The 19,438-nt window shown below is 40.8% G+C and overlaps 1 long non-coding RNA gene across 2 annotated transcripts in view; it reads right to left on the bottom strand.

The window, feature by feature from the left end:
- LOC132392538 (uncharacterized) overlaps positions 1-19,438 on the bottom strand; it is a 72,971-nt gene that overhangs the window by 29,649 nt on the left and 23,884 nt on the right. For both annotated transcript variants that reach the window (XR_009511574.1, XR_009511575.1), the window contains exon 2: positions 14,146-14,248. This is a non-coding gene — a long non-coding RNA (uncharacterized LOC132392538). The remainder of the gene's footprint in view (positions 1-14,145; positions 14,249-19,438) is intronic.

The raw sequence follows: 19,438 nt of genomic DNA, 5'->3' as shown, positions 1-19,438 counted from the left end.
ACTTTGTAGGCTGGTATCCAAGATGGAGCCGACTAAATTTACAACCCCCTGCAGCTTCTTTCGGTCCTGTGCAGTGGTTCCCCACCCCCCCATACCAGACAGTGATGCAGCCTGTCAAAATGCCCTCCACGGTACATATATAGAGGTTTTTGAGTATATTGGTTGACATACCAAAATCTCTTCAAGCTCCTAATGAAGTATAGTTGCTGTCTTACCTTCTTTATAACTTCATCGATATGTTGATATCAAGGTTAAGTTCTCAGAGATATTGACACCCAGGAACTTGAAACTGCTCACTCTCCCCACTTCTGATCCCTCTATGACAATTAGTATGTGCTCCTTCATCTTACCCTTCCTGAAATCCACAATCAGCTGTGTCATCTTACTGACATTAAGTGCCAGGTTGTTGCTGTGACACCATTCCACTAGTTGGTGTATCTCACTCCTGTATGCCCTCTCATCACCATCTGAGATTCTACAAACAATGGCTGTACCATCAGCAAATTTTTAAGATGGTATTTGAGCTATGCCTAGCCACACAGTCATGAGTATAGAGAAAGTAGAGCAGTGGGCTAAGCACACACCCTGGGGTGCACCAGTGTTGATAATCAGCAAAGAGGAGATGTTATCACCAATCCGCACAGATTGTGGTCTTCCACTTAGGAAGCTGAGGATCCAATTGCAGAGGGAGATACAGAGGCCCAGGTTCTGCAACTTCTCAATCAGGATTGTGGGAAAGATGGTATTAAATGCTGAGCTATAATTGATGAACAGCATCCTGACATGGGTGTTTGCGTTGTCCAGGTGGTCTAAAGCTATGTGAAGAGCCATGGAGATTGCGTCTGTTGTTGACCTATTGTGGTGATAGGCAAATTGCAATGGGTCCTTGTTGAGGCATGACCAACCTGTAGATGTGAGTGCTACCAGGCAATAGTCACTTAGGCAGCTCACATCATTCTTATTAGGCACTGGTATAATTGTTGCCCTTTTGAAGCAAGTGGGAATTTCGGTCCATAGCAGTGAGAGGTTGATAATGTCCCCGAATACTCCCACCAGTTAGTTAGCACAGGTTTTCAGAGCCTTACCAGGTACTCCATTGGGAATTTCCGCCTTGCGAGGGTTCACTCTCTTTAAAGACAGCCTAACATCGACCTCTGAGACAGAGATCACAGGGTCACCGTGTGCAGCTGTAGTTATATTCTCCCTTTCAAAGTGGGCATAGGAGGTGTCCAGTTCATCTGGTAGTGAAGGATCGCTGCCATTCATACTATTGGGTTCCGCTTTGTAGGAAGTAATGTCTTGCACACCCTGCCAGAGTTGCCGTGCATCTGATGTTGCCTCCAACCTCATTTGAGATTGTCGCTTTGCCCTTGAAATAGCCAGTGGAGTAAAGGAAATTATAGTGGTATGAGAGAGGAGCTGGCCAAAGTAAATTGAAAGGAGATACCTGCAGGGATGACAGCAGAGCACCAATGGTGGGTGGGGGGGGGGGGGGTGGGGGAGGAGTTTCTAGGAAAAATTAGGAAGGTGCAGGGTAAATGTGTTTTAAAAACGAAGAAATAATCAAGTGGCAAAATAGTACAACCGTGGCTGATATGGTAAGTCAAAGCTAATATAAAAGCAAATGAGAGGGCAGACAACAAAGCAAAAATTAGTGGGAAGACAGAGGATTGAGAAGCTTTTAAAACCCTACAGAGAGCAACTAAAAGAATCATTAGGAGGGAAAAAATGAAATATGAAAGCAAGCTAGCAAACAATACCAAAGTAAATAGTAAAATCTTTTTCAATTATGTAAAAAATAAAAGAGAAGTGAGTGTGGATATAGGGCCAGTAGAAAATGAGGCCAGAGAAATTATAACAGGGGCCAAGGAGATGGCAGATGAACTAAATGAGCTCACTGTGGAAGACACCAGCAGTGTGCCAGATGTTGTAGTGTGTGAGCGAAGAGAAGTGCATGCAGTTACTGTCACAAGGGAGAAGGTGCTCTCACTACACGTAGGATGTGGACACCATAGAAAGGGTGCAGAGGAGATTTACAAGGATGTTGCCTGGATTGGGGAGCATGCCTTATGAGAATACGTTGAGTGAACTCGGCTTTTTTTTTGCAGCGACGGAGGATGAGAGGTGACCTGAGGGAGGTATACAAGATGATGAGAGGCATAGATTCTGTGGATAGTCAGAGGCTTTTCCCCGGGGCTGAAATTGCTAGCATGAGAGGGCACAGTTTTAAGGTGCTTGGAATTAGGTACAGAGGAGATATCGGGGCAGGTTTTTTTAAAAAAGAAAATGCAGAGTGCAATGAGTGCATGGAATGGGCTGCTGGCAATAGCGGTGGAGATGGATATGATAGGGTCTTTTAAGAGACTCCTGGACAGGCACATGGAGCTCAGGAAAATAGAGGGCTATGGGTAACCCTAGGTAATTTCTAAGGTAGGGGCATGTTCAGCACAGCTTTGTGGGCCAAAAAAGCCTGTATAGTGCTGTAGGTTTTCTAATATGTTGATGATAGAATGGTTGTTGTGGTTTACTTGGATTTCTACAAGCCCTTTGTCATGGTCCCATATGGAAGACTAGTGTGGAAGATTAGAGCTCATGGGTTCAATCTAGATTGACAAATAGGATTTAAAAGTAGCTTGGTAATAGGAGGCAGAGGATCATGGCAGAATGTTACTTTTTATAGCCCAAGACAGTGTATAAAAGAGATGAATTACATTCATTAACAACTGAGACGTGTATAGTGTTTGTAATTGGTAAGTTAACAGATGACTGAAAAATTTGAAGCATGGTTGATAGGAAGGCAGTCCGAGGATACAATAAGTTATTGATTGTTGGGTACAATGGGGAGGGTAATGATAGATGCAATTTAACCCTGAAGGTATGAACTAATGGATTTTGGTATGTCTAGTGTAAATAGGATATATACAATAAACGACAGGGCTCTAGATCAGGGGTTCCCAGCCTGCAGTTCATGGACCCCTTGCTTAATGATATTGATCCCTGGCATAAATAAACATGGTTGTGCCCCTGTCCTCTAGAGTGTATTGATGAACAAATGGCCATGGTGTACATTCACAGGTTCCAAAAACTGGTATCACAAGTAAATAGAGTGGGGAAGGAGGATACTTTCCTTCTATAACTAGGGCAAAATATATTAGAGCAAATTGGTACAAATTTATAAAACATTGTTTCAGCTATAGCTGGAATATTGTGTGCATTTCTAGTTGACATGCCAAGAGAAGGACATAATTACTTTGTAGAGAATACAGAGAAGATAGCCTGGGATGGAATATTTCTTAAATGATGACTGATTGGATAGGCAGGATAGGATTTTTTTTCTTGAAGCACAGAAGGTCAAGTTGGGCCTCGATGTATGTACATAGAAAATTATCTACTTAGTGTAGATAGTAGAAACTCTCCTCTCAGATGTATCCAAGACCAGCAAGCATAGTTTATGCTGAGGAGGAGGAAATTTAGAGGTATCTGAAGATGCACTTTTTTGCAACCTTGCACAGACCGAGAATTTGGTGCAGGCAGGTACTCTCACAACCTTTACAAGGCATCTGGACTAAAACATAGTGAGCTACTGACCAAGTATTGGTAAATGGATCAAGTACTGCCACAGATAGGATCAGGTAGTCAGCATGAACATAGAAGGCCAAAGAGCCTGCATCTGTGCTCTATCATACCTCATATTTATTATCCAGTCTAAAACCTACATTGATTCTATCTTTAGAAGTAACTTGATCAGCATGCATAAATATACTAATCATTAAGAAATTCAAAATTGTTCAGTACAATTGATCTTACAATCCAAGTAAATCAGGGGCTTTGATTTGTGTTTGGTGGAGAAGGAATAACATGCACTATTCTTTTTATTGACAGTTGTCCAAGTTTTCAGTAGCTTTGTAGCTAAAATGTGTTCTGATCCAGTACTTACGCAAGTGCTGCACCCAATGCGTAGCATGCATTTACAAGGGAGGAGACAGGCATGGAAATGAATGACAAGTCAATACCCAAGAGAATGGTTACAGAGCCATAAAGTTCTAGCTGAAATGCATGGCATATTGCATGTAGGACAGCCTTGCTGAATTGCAAATACCTCGAGTATTGTCCTTTGCGAGCAGTCAGACCACTGTCATGAGAAACCTCTTGCCTCCTCCTTTTCCTCATCCTAAGTAGTGTATCTACTGCTTTTTCTGAGATACAAAAGGAGGTGGTTACTAAAGCACTCCGAGTCATATTAAACTATCTGGTCTTCGCAGACATCGATACCTCATTTATTCTCTGCTCTAAAGCTGGCATTAAATGCTAGACGCAACAAATACTAGTCAATAGAAACAAAATTCGGAAATCATTTGGCATCAACATGAAAAAATACTAAGGTTTGTCCTTTCTCCTGCTAAACTATTTTTTTTGTGCACCAAATTCAAAGAGGTGCATTTTTGAGCTGCAAGTTGGCATCCTTAACATTAAGTTTGACTGAGATCTGCTCAAAGTGACAGGATCACACAGACCTGCAGCTTTTTCAATATTAGAGGAGAAGGAAGAATTAATATTAAGTTTACCTTAAAAATAAGATGCACGAGATTTACACGTCCAAGATGACACGATTCACAAATTCATACTGATATGGTAGTGCAAGAATTACTGTAATATTATACAGTAATGGATGCACATTCACACCATGCAGATAAGAAGTGATGGTAGCATTGCACTGTATTGTGCATGGTGTCTGCGATAGGAAGGTGTGGTGAACAAAGCTGACCAGAGCGTAAATAGTGCTGTGGTAAACAGAGGTTAACAACAGAACAACAGGAGAGGGTCACCAATTCCCCATATATAGTCTGACTCACAGAGCCTAATGGCGGAGGGCAAGAATGGCCTCACAGTTGTAAGTCTATTACTGAAATTGCTCCTCTATTCACCCAAAGTGGCATGCAGAGTGTGAGAATCATTGGCCAGAATTGCCAGGATTTTCCAGAGTGTCTACCACAGCCACCAGTATGTCCAGTTTGACTCTTATAACAGAGCCAGCCTTTCTAATCAGTTTATTGAGCCTGTTGGCATCATCCCTGTGGATCCCACTGCCCCAGCACATCATCACATAGAAGACTGTACAGGTCCACTCAAGAAGTAGAGGCGACTCTGGCCCTTCTTGTACACAGCATCTGTGTTGGTGCTCCACTCAAGTACATTGTCAGGATGTCTGTAGGTCCTCACTACATCAACGTCTTCACCATCAGTAGCAACAGGGAGCAGTGCAGGCTTGACCTTCCTAAAATACATCACCATCATCTTTGTCTTACTGATGTTGAGCTGCAGATGATTCAGCTTCTGCTATTTGACAAAGTCCTCCCTGGGTTCATCGTCCTGCCCTCCCTTTATACACTCAACTATTGCTGAGTCATCAGAGAATTTCTGCAGATGACCTAACTCAGTATAAAGCATGAAATAAAAATTGGTTTAAAATAAAATACAGAAAGGCAAATAAAGATTGGAAAAGAGACTGGATGAATTAAGTACAAGATAAAATCGAGCAAAACTCTTAAAGAAATGTACCTCCAAGCTTGCAATTTGTCTTGGCCAAAGATGCTGATTGATCAATTAGCAAAATGTCATACAGGTTGTGACTAGAGCAGCCCTGAATTATTTTGTCAATATTAACAGGAAACTGTTTTAATCTGACCCCAAGAGGATCACAACAATGTCACAGTTTGGAAGCTTCTGAGCCTCAATCACCCAGAAAGCTATGCTGGCCGGAGTCAGGGCTTTATGTTTCGGCTTTTGGTAGGGTCACCCATGCCAAACAGGTCAAAGGGTAGAGGTCAGACTAAGGGTGGTCCACCGATTCTCCAGTCTTGGGATTTCAGCTCACGATCGACAACCCTGACTAGTCAAACAAAACCGTTATGGAAACAGCAATGAAGTTTCCTTCTACGTTTCTGTGTAATGGTACTCTTGAGTCCCCACCTGCAGCTTGCATGTGACAGTAAATAGAGAGGAAGCTGTGAAAGCCAGCAGAGATGCAGGAGCTTCATTGCTGCCCTAAACGCCATGCAAAAGAAGAAGAAAGAGGTTTTAATATGCCAAATCTATCTCCGAATACTTTGTGGACAAAAACTTTATGGAAGGATGGCAACTTCTTAATTTCCAGGTTTGCATGCACAAGCAATTAGATGCACAAAAAATGGAAAATCTGTAATACAAAACATTGGAGCGAAGAGTACAATTAGAAAGAAAGTTTATTAAATAAGATCACAAGATTAGTTCAAATATTGCAGATGTGACCAAAATATTTATCAAGCAAATAAACTTGAACACAGAAATATAGGTAGCATAGCATTGTAGCACGAATGGGATGTTACTTAGTCTGAGAGTAATTTTTTTTTAAATGAGACATTATACTCAGCTCTAACCTGGCAGCAGTCCCATCTTCAAATAAACTTAAAAATCTATAGCTCTCTTTGGAAAAGTGATTCTTAGCCAATACAGATCCATATCACTAAGAAATGATTATTATTTCATTAAAATATTGATTCTTGAGCAATTTTCCTCTGGGTAAATTAGCTTCATGTTCTGTATTTTGAAAATGATCTCATGTTAATGTGTCTCACAGGCTGTGAATTGTTTTAGGGCATCTCAGGTTATGAGAGTTCCTACATAAATGCCAAAATGATTGTTTTCTTTGATGGATTACAAACAAATTTCCACCAATCAACTCAACTGGAATTGAAAAAATATTTAACCATGCAATGAACAAAGACACATTTCATGGAAGACTTGATCAATTACTCACAATACTAACTGTACAATTTATTACTGAATTCTAGCTTTGCCAATTCAAAATCCAAAATGTTTTTTTTCAATAAAATTTGACAATGACCTTTCATATAATTGGTGGGAGGGGGAATATTTTATAAAGTTACCCTCAATCGATTCAAACTGGAAATCAGACCCAACCACTTACCCTCCACCACCACCCTCCTCTGTCTGGCAGAACTGCTCCTCACCCACAACAGATTCTCCTTCTGCTTCTCCCACTTTCTTCAAACTCAAGGGATAGCCATAGGCATGACCATGGGCCCCAACTATACCTGCCTTTTCATTGACTACATGAAACTGGTAATGATCCCAAATTCTTTCTGCGCTACATTGACAACTGCACTGGTGCTGTTTTATGCACTCAAACTGAACTCATCAATTTCATCAACCTTGACCTCAACTTCTACCCTGCCCTTAAATTCACTTAGTCCATTTCTGACACCTCATTTCCATTTATTGATCTCTCTGTCCTCCTCCTTCAAAGAATGGGGTTTCCCTTCCTGTACCACTGATACTGCCCTCACCCTGCCTCTCTTCCATTTCCCGCATATCAGCACTCATCCCCTTTTCCTGTCATCTTGATAGAGTTCCTCTTGTCCTTACTTATCAGCCCATAAACAACTGCATCCAAAACATCATTCTCTGCAACTTCCACCATCTTTAACGGGATCCTACAATCAGACACATCTTTATTTCTATTCTGCCTGGGTAGCCTCCAACCTGATGGCATGAACAATGAGTTCCCCTTCTGGTAACTTTTTTCTCCCCCTTCCTCCTCCTCCCCCTCCACCTCCCCCAGTTACTTACATCTTCTCCTCACCTGCCTATCATCTCTTCCTAGTGCACTTCTGTTTCTCTTTTGTCTGTGGTACACTTTCCTCTCCCATCAGATTCTTTCTTTTCCAGCCCTTTACCTTTCCGACCTATCGTCTCCGCGCTTCTCACTTCATCCCAACCTCTCCCAACCACCTACATTTTAGCTTGTCCTCATCCCCTGCCGCCCCCCCCCGATTTTTATGCTGTTGTCTTTCTCCTTCCTTTCCAGTCCTGAAGAAAGGACTCCACCTGGAATGTCAATTATTTATTTGTTTCCATAGATGCCGACTGACCTGATGAGTTTCTCAAGAATTTTGTTTGCGTTGCTCTAATAATTTCACTGTTAATTATCAAGAGTAATTAAACTCATGGAATTACAGGTTCTTAAAAATTTCAAAAGATATTGTTCAATATTTCAAATGCAAGATACAATAATAATGAGTCATTGAGGATACCTGACAAATTTTCTTTACAATTTAGAAAAGCAAAATGAATCTCATTTGTAGCTTTTGGATATATCTGTCTAAGGTTCATCTCTGGTATTTTGATTTTATATTCAAATTACAATAAGTAACAGTTATCTCTCTGCTAAATATGTTTTTAGAATTATTCTGATTATCTGTTAACTTACAGGGTTCTAGGCTGTAATAGCATTCTGCATGTTCCATATTACAGAATAGCTTAAGGATTTTTTTACTTATTTATCATTAGAATTTCATCTGAATTTTCAAACAAGATCTCTGCAAATGTCCAGCTGTCTCTTTCTTGGTCTTGGTTTTCAGTAGTGAGACATTTACCTTGTGGTTGAAAACTGTTTAATTTGTTTATCTGTAGTTGCGAAACCACAACATTCTAATTGGCTGCTGCCTATCTTCATTTGGACCTATTCATTTATTTATCAGTGCTGCAGTAAACTGTACAAACCAAATCCATTTTGCTTCCACATAAAAGTAATTCAGGACAATGAGTGAATCATCGATACAAAACAAACTGAAATGGAAGCATTTACATTGAGTTAATTACATTCATTTTTGAGAATTTGGTTTATTTTCACTAATACTTCCTTCAATTCAGTGCCATCAGCTTGTTACTATATCCTCTATTATGATTCATTAAATTCTTGAGCTGTCTTGAATAATTCAACCTCTGTGGTATACTCCTGGACCTTAGTATTATTTTTTAATTTTGTTTAAATGCATCCTCCCATCTAATTATAAACTAACAATGCAGCAAATAGAATAACTGGCTGCATTCAATTTTCTGTCTAATCAAAAAAAAATTGCTGCAACATGTAGCCAACATTCTGTGTAGTGGAATTTCTCTTCAGCATTTTCACATACCTCATTAAAGATCTTTACACAGCAACATCTCCTGAGTTAACATCGATCCTTTAATATTAAAGCACGAGGCCTATAGATAGTTGCTTAGCTAATGTCCTCACGCAATACCCACTGGAGTTCAAAATGGAGTCTAATATCCTCTGGTGTTGCCAAGAATAATTATCCCACAGACAGAACATTAAAAAAAAGCCTGTCTTTGTATTATTAATTAACAATGCAAACCACAATGTCCTTTTAAATTGAGGTTTTCAAATTCCAAAGCACTCATTTTTCTTCTTGTTTTTTTTCCCCCCTGATCTGCAACTCTTACTTGCTGCCCATTACACCACTGGCTTTCAGGGTAACTGTGGTGAACTACATATACCTGCCTGGACACGCCCCCTGCTGACTGCTCCTGTGGCTCCTCCCACAGACCCCTGTATAAAGGCGGTTGGGGGCACTGCTCCCCCCTCAGTCTCCAGGATGTTGTGTGGTGGTCTCTTGCTGCTGATTGTGCTCTCTCTTCCAGCTAATAAAAGCGTATCTCTCGTCTCACGTCTCCGAGAGTTATTGATGGTGCATCAGTAGCAATGAAGGTCCTCCATCTCTGGCGGTGCTCAGGGCTTCCTTCATCATGTCAGTAGCTTCCTCCCGGCTTTCCCTACGGTCAGTCATGCAGGTCCCAGGTGGAGACTCAGGAATATTGTTGCACTCAGATGTAGAGGGCATCTTCATTGCTGTTTCCATAACGATTTTGTTTTACCAGTCAGGGTTGTCAGCCCTGAGCTGAGCCCCTGAACCTGGAGGACTGGTGGACCACTCTCAGTCTGGCCTCTACCCTTTGACCTGTTTGGCATGGGTGACCCTACCAAGAGCCAAAACATAAAGCCCTGACTCCAGCCAGCATAGCTCTCTGTGGTTATTGAGGCAAGCAAGCCTCCAAACCAGAACAAGGTTTTGGTCCTCTTGCAGCTGTGCAACTCTGCTGGAACTTTATGTTCTTATATTTTTATTATCTTATTTTAATCTTATGATGACAAGGTTAGGAATCCATGGGCTAACCACCCCACTACTGAACTCAGAGTCTGTGACAGGACCACTTAGAATTGAACCACAGTACATTTGTTTAAAATCATTACAAGACTGAGCAATGCACAAGATCAATTGCTGACCACGGTAGAACAGTTCAACCATGTTTTTCCTATATCCCCACTAAGCCTATGCATACCTACGCTAATCAGGACCAGATGCAAAAGGTATATTTGGTTGACTGGCACTCCCCAGTCCAGTACCATGATCTAGGCAAGCGATACAGTGCAGAGGATCTGTCATCAAAATATCTCTTAGCTGACTTTCAGCACTTAACTCATAATAAACCAACACTGGTTAAAGTTTGATCAAAATTTTCATCCCGGCGTGTTGTAAGTAATCCAGACAGCTCAATGGGATGCTGGAATGAGGAGACCATGCTAAAAATTAGGCTACTTGCAAAGGAACTGCAGACTGGAATAATCCCCTATAAACATGTGAACACGTACCTTTGAGTAAAGCAGGGCTGAGTTACATAGAACAACTTAGCACAGGAATAAACCCTCCAGATCATGTTATGCTTAACTAATTAAATGTCTAATAAAACCAATTAATGTTGCCTGTACAATTTCCATGCGCAGTTTAAATGGTTTGGCGCAGACTAGATAAGACAAAGGGCCTGTTTCTGTGCTGTCCAATTCTATGAGTCTATTTATGTGCCTAATAGCCTATTAAATGCCCCAACATATTTGTCCTCACTACTACCCCTGAACATTTGGAGTACTGACCATTCTCGGTATTAAAAAAGTCCTAAAATATCTTTTGAACTTGCCCCCCTCAATGCCCTCTGGTATCTTTGTCATTTTGACCCTGGGATAAAGATAACAGCTATCTACTCTTGCTTTGCATCTCATTGTTTTTATAAACTTCAATCAGGTCTCTCCTTAGCTTTCGCTACTCAGGGAATAAAGAGAACCCAAGTTTGTCTAACTTCTCCTTATAGCTCATGGTTTCTACAGTCCAGGCAGCATCCTGGTAAAACTCTTCTGTGCCCTCTCTTATATCCCTTCCTATAAGGGGGACACCTGAACTGAATGCAATATTTCAGATGCAGCCCAATTAGACTATCATAAAATCTCCTGGCTCTTAAATTCAGTACCTTCACTAATAAAGGCAAGGATGTTATATACCTTCTTTACCACCCTATCAACCTGTGCGGTCACTTGCAGAGAGATATATAGAGACTTGGATCCCAAAATTACTCTGTACATTAATGTCGTCAAGGGTCCAACCATTCAATGTGTTTCATCCCTTTGCATCTGATCCCCCAAAGTGCATCAATAGTTTTGAGTTATATTCAAAATTGTTAGAGTTAAAGAGAACCATACGAGAGATAAGCAATAGACAAGGTAATAACTTGTATCGATGGCCATATCTAAGTGACGATCAGAATGAATTGGATTCAGAGTTAGAGCAAAGTCCATGCAAACTCAAGTTAAAAATACAGCCAAGGATAATGCAGCTCAAGGTTGTTGGATTTAAGTCTTATTAAAAAGAAATTAAAAACTATGAAGTCTTATTAAAAAGTCCCTGATCTAAAGTCATACTTTTCTTTCTAGAGCTATTACCTGACCTACTGAATATTTCTAGCATTTTCTATTCTTCATTTCAGATTTCCTCCATCTGCATCTTTCAATACTTTTGTATGCGTGCACAATGTTTTGTGTACTTATATAATCTTCAGTAAGTTCTCATAACATTGAATATAGAATAGTACATCACATTACAGGTCCTTCAGCTCACAATATTGTGCCAATCTATATGAATCTATTCCATGCTCAATCACCCTTATATAGCCCATAACCTTTTCTCCCCCTTTACATCGATGTGCCCAAGAGTGTCTTAAATTTCCCTATTGTTTTGGTCTTTACCACCATCTCTGGCAGTACTTCCCAGGCACAGATAGCTCTTTGGATAAGAAACTTAGCTGACATCTCCCTTAAATTTTCCTCAACTTATTTTAAGAGGATGTCCTGGGGTATTGACCATTGCTGCCCTGGGGGGGGGGGGGGGAACATACTCTGGCTGTCCACTCTAGCTATGCATCTCAATCTTACACATCTTTACCAAGTCACCACTCATCCTCCTTCACTCCAAAGAGAAAACCCTAAGCTCACTCAACCTTTCCTCACAAGACATGCTCTCTAATCCAGGCAGTATCCTGGTTAATATCTTCTGCATTCTCTCTAAAGCTTCCACATCCTTCCTATAATGAGGCAACCAGAACTGACCACAATACTCCAAATGTGGTCTAACAAAGTTCAGAGCTGCAACATTACTTTGTGGCTCTTGAACTCAATCTCCTGACTAATGAAGGCCAACACACCATACAACTTCTTAACCACCCTGTCTGGCAATTTTGAGGGATCTACGGACTCTCTATTCCTCCACATTGTGAACAATCCTGCCATTAACTTTATACTCTGCCTTCAAGTTTGAGCTTCCAAAGCGCACACTTGTCCAGATTGAACTCCATCTGCCACTTCAAGGTTCAAGATTGCTTAATGTCATTTCCAGTACACAGGTGTAAAGGAGAACAAAACAATTGTTACTCTAGATCCAATAAAGCACAAAAAACAATAACGAACACAATAAATACATAGTTATATACATAGAATGATTGTATGTATGAAAGTGATGCTGGACATAGGTGTGTCCGTACACAAGGTAACTGACTGGAAATGATAAAGTAGTAGTGGCTGGGGTTGTGGAGGGGTGGGTTAGTGGATGGGGGGCATTGATTCTTCTTATTACTTGGAGAAAGTAACTGCTGTTGAGTCTGGTGGTACTGGCATGGATGCTCTGTATTCTGCTCCCTGATGGGAATGGGACAAAGGGTCCAGGAGCAAGGTGGATGGGACCTTTCACGATGTTACTGGCCCTCTTTTGACACTTTACTGTCTGGATATCCTCAATGATGGGTAGGCTGGTACCAGTGATACTCTGGGCCATTTGAACTACCAGTTGTAGAGTGCTCTACAACTGGTCGTAGTGGTGCAGTGATGCAGCTTGCTTGGATGCACTCCACTGTACACCTGAAGAACAATGAGAGCACAGATATGCATAGCCCAGCTCTATTCATCTTCTCAGAAAGTAGAGGCATTGGTGAGCTTTCTATTTGTGTAGGATATATTCTGGGACCATGAGAGTCAGTGCAAGATGTGCACTCCCAGGAGTTTGAAACTGCTCACAGTTTCCATTGCTGTACCACTCTTAGGGAATATGAGCGGTGCAAGTTCTTCAGAAGTCAATATTAAGGAAGAGGTTACTTGCCTAGCACCAGACATTGAACTCTTCCACCTGCTCTCTGTAGGCCATCTCATTGATGAGCCGCACCACTGTCTTTTTCTAGCTCTGCATTCTGTTAATATCTCTTGGAACCCATGATAACCTTCTATACTATCTACACAGACCTTCATGTTCTGTGTAAACTTACTAACCTGCACTTCCACTTCATTATCCAAAGCTTAATAAAAAGCACACAGAGCAGGGTCTCAGAACTGATTACTGAGGTCACTGACATAAGTCACTGACGTCCAGACAGAATATGTCAAAATCTACTAGTTCCTTACCTCCACTATGGATGATCCCAAACTTAGCTGCAAAAGGAGGAGGGTTAGACATGGGGCTAGCAACCCCTTCCCATAAAAACACAGAGCTACTGAAACACCACCCTGGAAGAGCAAGGATCTTCACCTAGTCATATGGTGAAGGTGAAAGCCACTGGGCTGATCAACCTTCGGCCCAGGACTGAGAACTTTGGCGAGCTTCTGTCAGCAGCTGATGCCACAGTAGAGTTGGTGGGCTTAACAACTAGCACCCACTAGAAGAGGGCAGCTAGGCAAATCTGAATCCACCCATTTATGTTTCCATGGATCCTATGACTTTCTCGATGAGCCTACACGTGGAAGCTGTTAAATAACTTACTAAAATCCGCATATCCCACATCCATTGTTCTACCTCCAACTTATTTTGTCCTTTCCTTGAAAAGCTCAATCAGGCTTGAGAGGCACAATCTGCCCCTTACAAAGCCATGCTGACCGTCCCCAATAAGACAATGTTTCTCTAAATATTCATAAATCTCTATTGGTTTACTCACCACAGGTACAAGATTCACTAGTCCATATTTCCCAGGATATTGCCATTACCTTTCTTGAACATTGGAACAATATTTGCCATCCTCCATTCCTCAGCTAACATTCCTGTGATGAGGAAGGACACAAAAACCATGGTTAATGCCCCAGCAATTTCTTCCCTCACTTCCACTAATAATATGGGCTATATCCAGTCTAGTCCAGAGGACCTAACTATTCTACTGTATATTAGACACTGCCATACTGCCCCTTTCTTAATCTCAATATGCTCCAGCACATCAAAATGTTCGATGCTGCCTTCACATATGTCAAAATCCTTCTGCCTTGTGAACAATGGAACGAAGTATTCATTAAGGACCTCGGCTACTTTCTCTGCCTCTGGGGATGTTTCCCTCTTTATCCTAGATTGGTCCTACCCTCACTCTAGGCATTCTCCTGCTCTTCATAGATGTGTTGACTGCCTCAGGTTTGCCTTAATCCTACCTACCAAAGCTTCCTCATGCCCTCTTCTAGCTCTTCCAAGTCCTTTCTTAAGTTCTTTCCTGGTTATGAAGAGCACTGTCTGATTTTGCTTCCTAAACTTTAAGTTTGTATCCTTCTTCCTCTTGACTAAGTGTTTCACAGTTTTTATCCCATTGAGACAGGGAAAGGAGGGTAAGATGAAGGAACTATGTTGACATGCCTATCTAGAACTCCATGCTAGTGCTCCCTAAAGAACCTCCATATTTACTTGGCTAAAACTCATCTGTTTGCTGGGGTAAATCGTCCTGAATCTCCAAACCTTCAATCATTTCAAGCAGTGGCAAGTGACAGATGCAACACACCACTAGAAAGGATAAGGTGTGGATAGCTTCTACTTAACTAGTCCAGAATTTATTTACTTCTCCTGAAGGATGGAGTATCAAGCAGCGCAGGTTCAGATTGTTGGTTTCCCAGAGATTCAGGGAGATAGATACTGTACTCATCTTGATTAAGCATTACACAGAATGTACCTGCTGAAGATTTCCACAAATGTTGTACTATAATTACATAAACTTTCATATCTAACATTATTTATTCTTACTCTGAATCAGCATCAGATTTATCATCACTGACATGTGTCATGAAATTTGCCATTTTATGGCAGCAGTTCAGTCTTTGGTGACATACCAAATCTCCACAAACCCCTGGCTTTTGGTGTTCCTTCTTCAGATAGGAAGAATGTGTTAAGCGCAAGATAGATCTTCTGAGATGGGAACACCCAGCACCTTGAAGCTGCTCGCCCATTCCACTGCTGGCCCCTGTGTTCCCCCAACTCGCAATTAATTCCTTGGTCTTCCTGATGTTGAGTGCAAGATTATCGATGTGACACCACTCAACCAGTTGATCTATCTCAGTCCCGAATGCCTCCTCATTGCCACCTGAAACTCTGCCAACAACAGTGATGTCACTGGCAATTTTATGGGTGGCATTTGAGCTGTGCCTAGCCACACCATCATAAATATAGAACATTTGTAGTGTAGTGGGCTAAGCACACATTCTTATTGAATTAGATCAATGAGTTTTCTGTTGCATTCTGGACTAAGTTGGGAGAGCAAATTGTCTCTATTTAAAAGAAAAACTCATGCATGCAAATAATATGTGAACATTGGTCTACTGGTGGTGAAGATGAAACCCATGACACAACGCTGAAGATCTGTCTAAATATGATTGGACTCGGTTATCATTACAGATTCTTGCCATCAGCTGTGTTGAACAATACAACAGAACAGTTTCTGAATTCAATTTTAAAGATTTAAATTGAATAGACTTTAAAAAATTACAGCACCACAATCAGAATCATAGGGTCTTCTGGATTATTTCGGGAGGAAAAAAAAAGGGCATCGCTTGAGTTGGTTTATGAAGCAGCAGAGGAATGAGAACACATCTGCAGGTAGAAGAGGATTGTAGGTAGTTATCTCTTGCTGGCGGCAGCCTTTCTTCCAGATGTAATCCTATTTTATATAACCGTGCACTCCAAATGTCTTGGGTGCTTGTGGATCCTATTACATCTCATTTTCATAATGACTTTGTTAAAAACCTCATTGGTACCAAAATTCCATACAATCTATTACAATTAATTGAACACAGTGAGGTAGGATCCTGCCTTTCAATGGTTTGGGACGTGATTCCCGCCTTAATTCACGTTAAAATATCCATTTTAATTTACTCTTTCTAAAAAAGTGTTGCGGAAGAAAAGGGCAGTATTTCAAAGAAATAAATTTGCAAACCCTTGTGGGGCTGATTAAAGGCGAAAGAGAAACCATTGTGTTTCTGAAAAGAAACGATAAAGAATATCCTCACGTGAGGTGGATAAAGCTGACACCAGCTCTAGGTGCTACTTTTACCCATAAGCAGTTCAGGAAGGATAACTCATCAGCCATTCGATATTCCTTTTCCTAGCAGTCGCATTGATTGAAACCTTCAACTCAAAACACTGCATAACAGTGCCTACCAACTTTCCTTCTAAGGTGTGCATATGCACACATCTTGTGGTACTAGCACGCAAAGTAATTTAAACTGCACACTAAAGGTTGTCACCCTCTAACTTGTTGGTGTGCTAAGTACATTTCATGATTGAGCACAATCGCATTTCCTTTTCCGGTTTCTGATGTGGACGATGTTGACAATGTGGAGTTTGCAATGTGGAGTCTACAGATTTTAGAAATGACTTATCTATACTGTTTATACAGAAGAAATTATTTAGTGCACACACGTTGTTGTCACTGGACAAAAAAAATTGCACAGCACAAGATTTTTGCACATACTGGTCATTACAGATTAGAGGGAACTCATTGTATGAGAAATAGATATTTATATTTTTTTTGTTGCGTTCTTTTGTTGCACTTGCACCCTCTTGTAATTGCACTTATTGAGCCTGTTCCAAAATTACTTCAACTATTTTCTAATTTAACCATTCAATCTAACTTGTCATATGAAGAGCATTTGATGGCTCTGGGCCTGCATTCATTAGAATTCAGAAGAATGAGTGCTGACCTCATTGAAACCTATCGAATGGTGAAAGGCCTTGATAGAGCGGATGTGGAGGGGATGTTTCTTATGGTGGCAGTGTCTAGGACCAGAGGTCACAGCCTCACAATAGAAGGGCGTTTTTTTAGAACGGAGATGAGGAGGAATTTTTTAGCCTGAGAGTGGCGAATCTGTGGAATACTTTGCCACAGGCAGCTGTTGAGGCCAAGTCTTTTGCATATTTAAGGCAGAGGTTGATACTCTTGATTTGTTAGGATATGAAGGGATACAGCGAGAAGCCAGGAGACTGGGGCTAAGAAGGAAATTGGATCAGCCATGTTGAATTGGCGGAGCAGACTCGATGGGCCAAGTCGCCTAATTCTGCTCCTATATCTATGGCTTTATGATCTTAACTGGGCAGATTGTTCATGATCTACACTTTATATGGTCCCATGGGTCCAAATGTAACTTCAAGTTTGACTGCTGTGGAAGAGAGTACAAGCAGCAATGGCCTCAGATCTCCAACTTGTTCTGTCTTCCATAAAGCGAGGCACACATGCAGAAGTTTGGATTGAGCTGACCTATTGATACATTTAGCTGGGGATTCTCAGTTGAACATGCTAGGTAATCAGGAGCACAATCAGACTCAACATTTTCCTCCTAGTTAAGTCTTTTAAAAAATGGCTTTTCCTCTTTGCAAAAGCTTTCTCTTCTTAACTGATTCCCGTCTTTCGATAATTTTATAACTACTTCCATGATTCATGCTGTTCGAACAAACAAAAATCAGATTTGGAAAAGGATCTGAATTTGTGCTTTTTCATAATACGGGGTTGCAAGTGAACATTTATTGCATGCTAAAGAAAGCCTCAATAGTCTTGCAGCACAAAATTGCAGACAGCTCCTATTAAGATTTTAAATGGGCTCCGTTTGAATATTTTCATTCCATATATTTGAAATAAAAACCTTCAATTGAATTAGCTCTTTGAAGTCGATATAAACCTGAAGTGATGCCTATAATGTTCTCTGTCCCAAAGGCCTCTGCACTTTCACAGTACCAAGATTACTTACTTCCAAAATATAACTACTTTCACTTTGCTAATCCTACTCTGTCACCAACTCCATTCTCTGTCTTGTCACCATGCCAATGTAGCTTCCTTTTCCTACATAATAATAATAAAAAAATACACTGGCTTTATCTGATACCATTCCCTAAAGACCAGGAGTTCCCAACCTGGGGTCCATGGACCCCTTGTTTAATGGTATTGGTTCAAGCTATAAAGAAAAAGATTGGGAACCACTGCACAAATGTGATCCCAGAACCGAACTAGCCAGTTCTCATTGCACTATAAACATACCTACTCTTTAGCTCTGTAAACTAACCTATAAGAGATCTGCGAACTCCACATTTCCCATGTATTAGATATAGACTGTGTCTTGAAACTCAGCCAGCTTGGCAAAACTCAGGGCTACATGTCTGCTAACTAGCGTAAGCCAGTGTGCAATAGACAGAACTAAATGATCCTACTCTATTTCATCAGATCAAAGCCATCATTTTGCCACGACTACTTCCTGATAGTGATGAAACAATTTAAACAGATAAGAGTCCAACAACATCCCCATCCTCAGCAATTGTGGGTCCCAGAGTGCTATGGCACAACTGAAATATTCAAAACCACCTATAGCTAAAATTGCTAAACCAGTGAGAGGAGACATTCAACATCCCGAAAGGCAGTCTTAAGCCATAGTATTAATTACATGAATATAAAGATACTGCTGAATGTATTAAATAGACCAAAATCTATATGACCAGACAACTTCCTGGCAAAAGTGCTGAAGGCTCCTTCAGAACTAGCTATACCTATTCCAAAATATCCAGTGGTATTAAACCTGATTCTGATTTAATTATAATACTAGATTCAGTGTGAAATATTCCCATAGGTATGTTGTACTAACAAAATATCAGGAAAACCTGATACAGGGGATTACTGTCCGATGCCCAATTTGAGGTTTGCCAATACACTCTACTCTAGGTCCTAATCACAGTCTTGCATCGAAGAACTGAATTCCAGAGACAAGAGACTGCTATTGATATTGAGGCAACATCTGCCCGAGTGTTACATCAAGGAAGTTTGGTGAAATTGGTCAATGAACATCCAGGGAAAATACTCCAGTCATTGAATCATATCCTGCACCAAATGATTGTGGACTTTGGAAGTCAATCAGCCCATTCCAAAGATTTCACTGCAGGACATCTTCAACCTAGGATCCTTGGCCTAGCAATTTTTATCTTCCTTCCCTCACAAGATCAGA

The sequence above is a fragment of the Hypanus sabinus genome, chromosome 4 (assembly GCF_030144855.1).
Source record: "Hypanus sabinus isolate sHypSab1 chromosome 4, sHypSab1.hap1, whole genome shotgun sequence".
Taxonomy (NCBI): Eukaryota; Metazoa; Chordata; class Chondrichthyes; order Myliobatiformes; family Dasyatidae; genus Hypanus; species Hypanus sabinus.
This window is presented reverse-complemented; position numbering and strand designations above follow the sequence as displayed.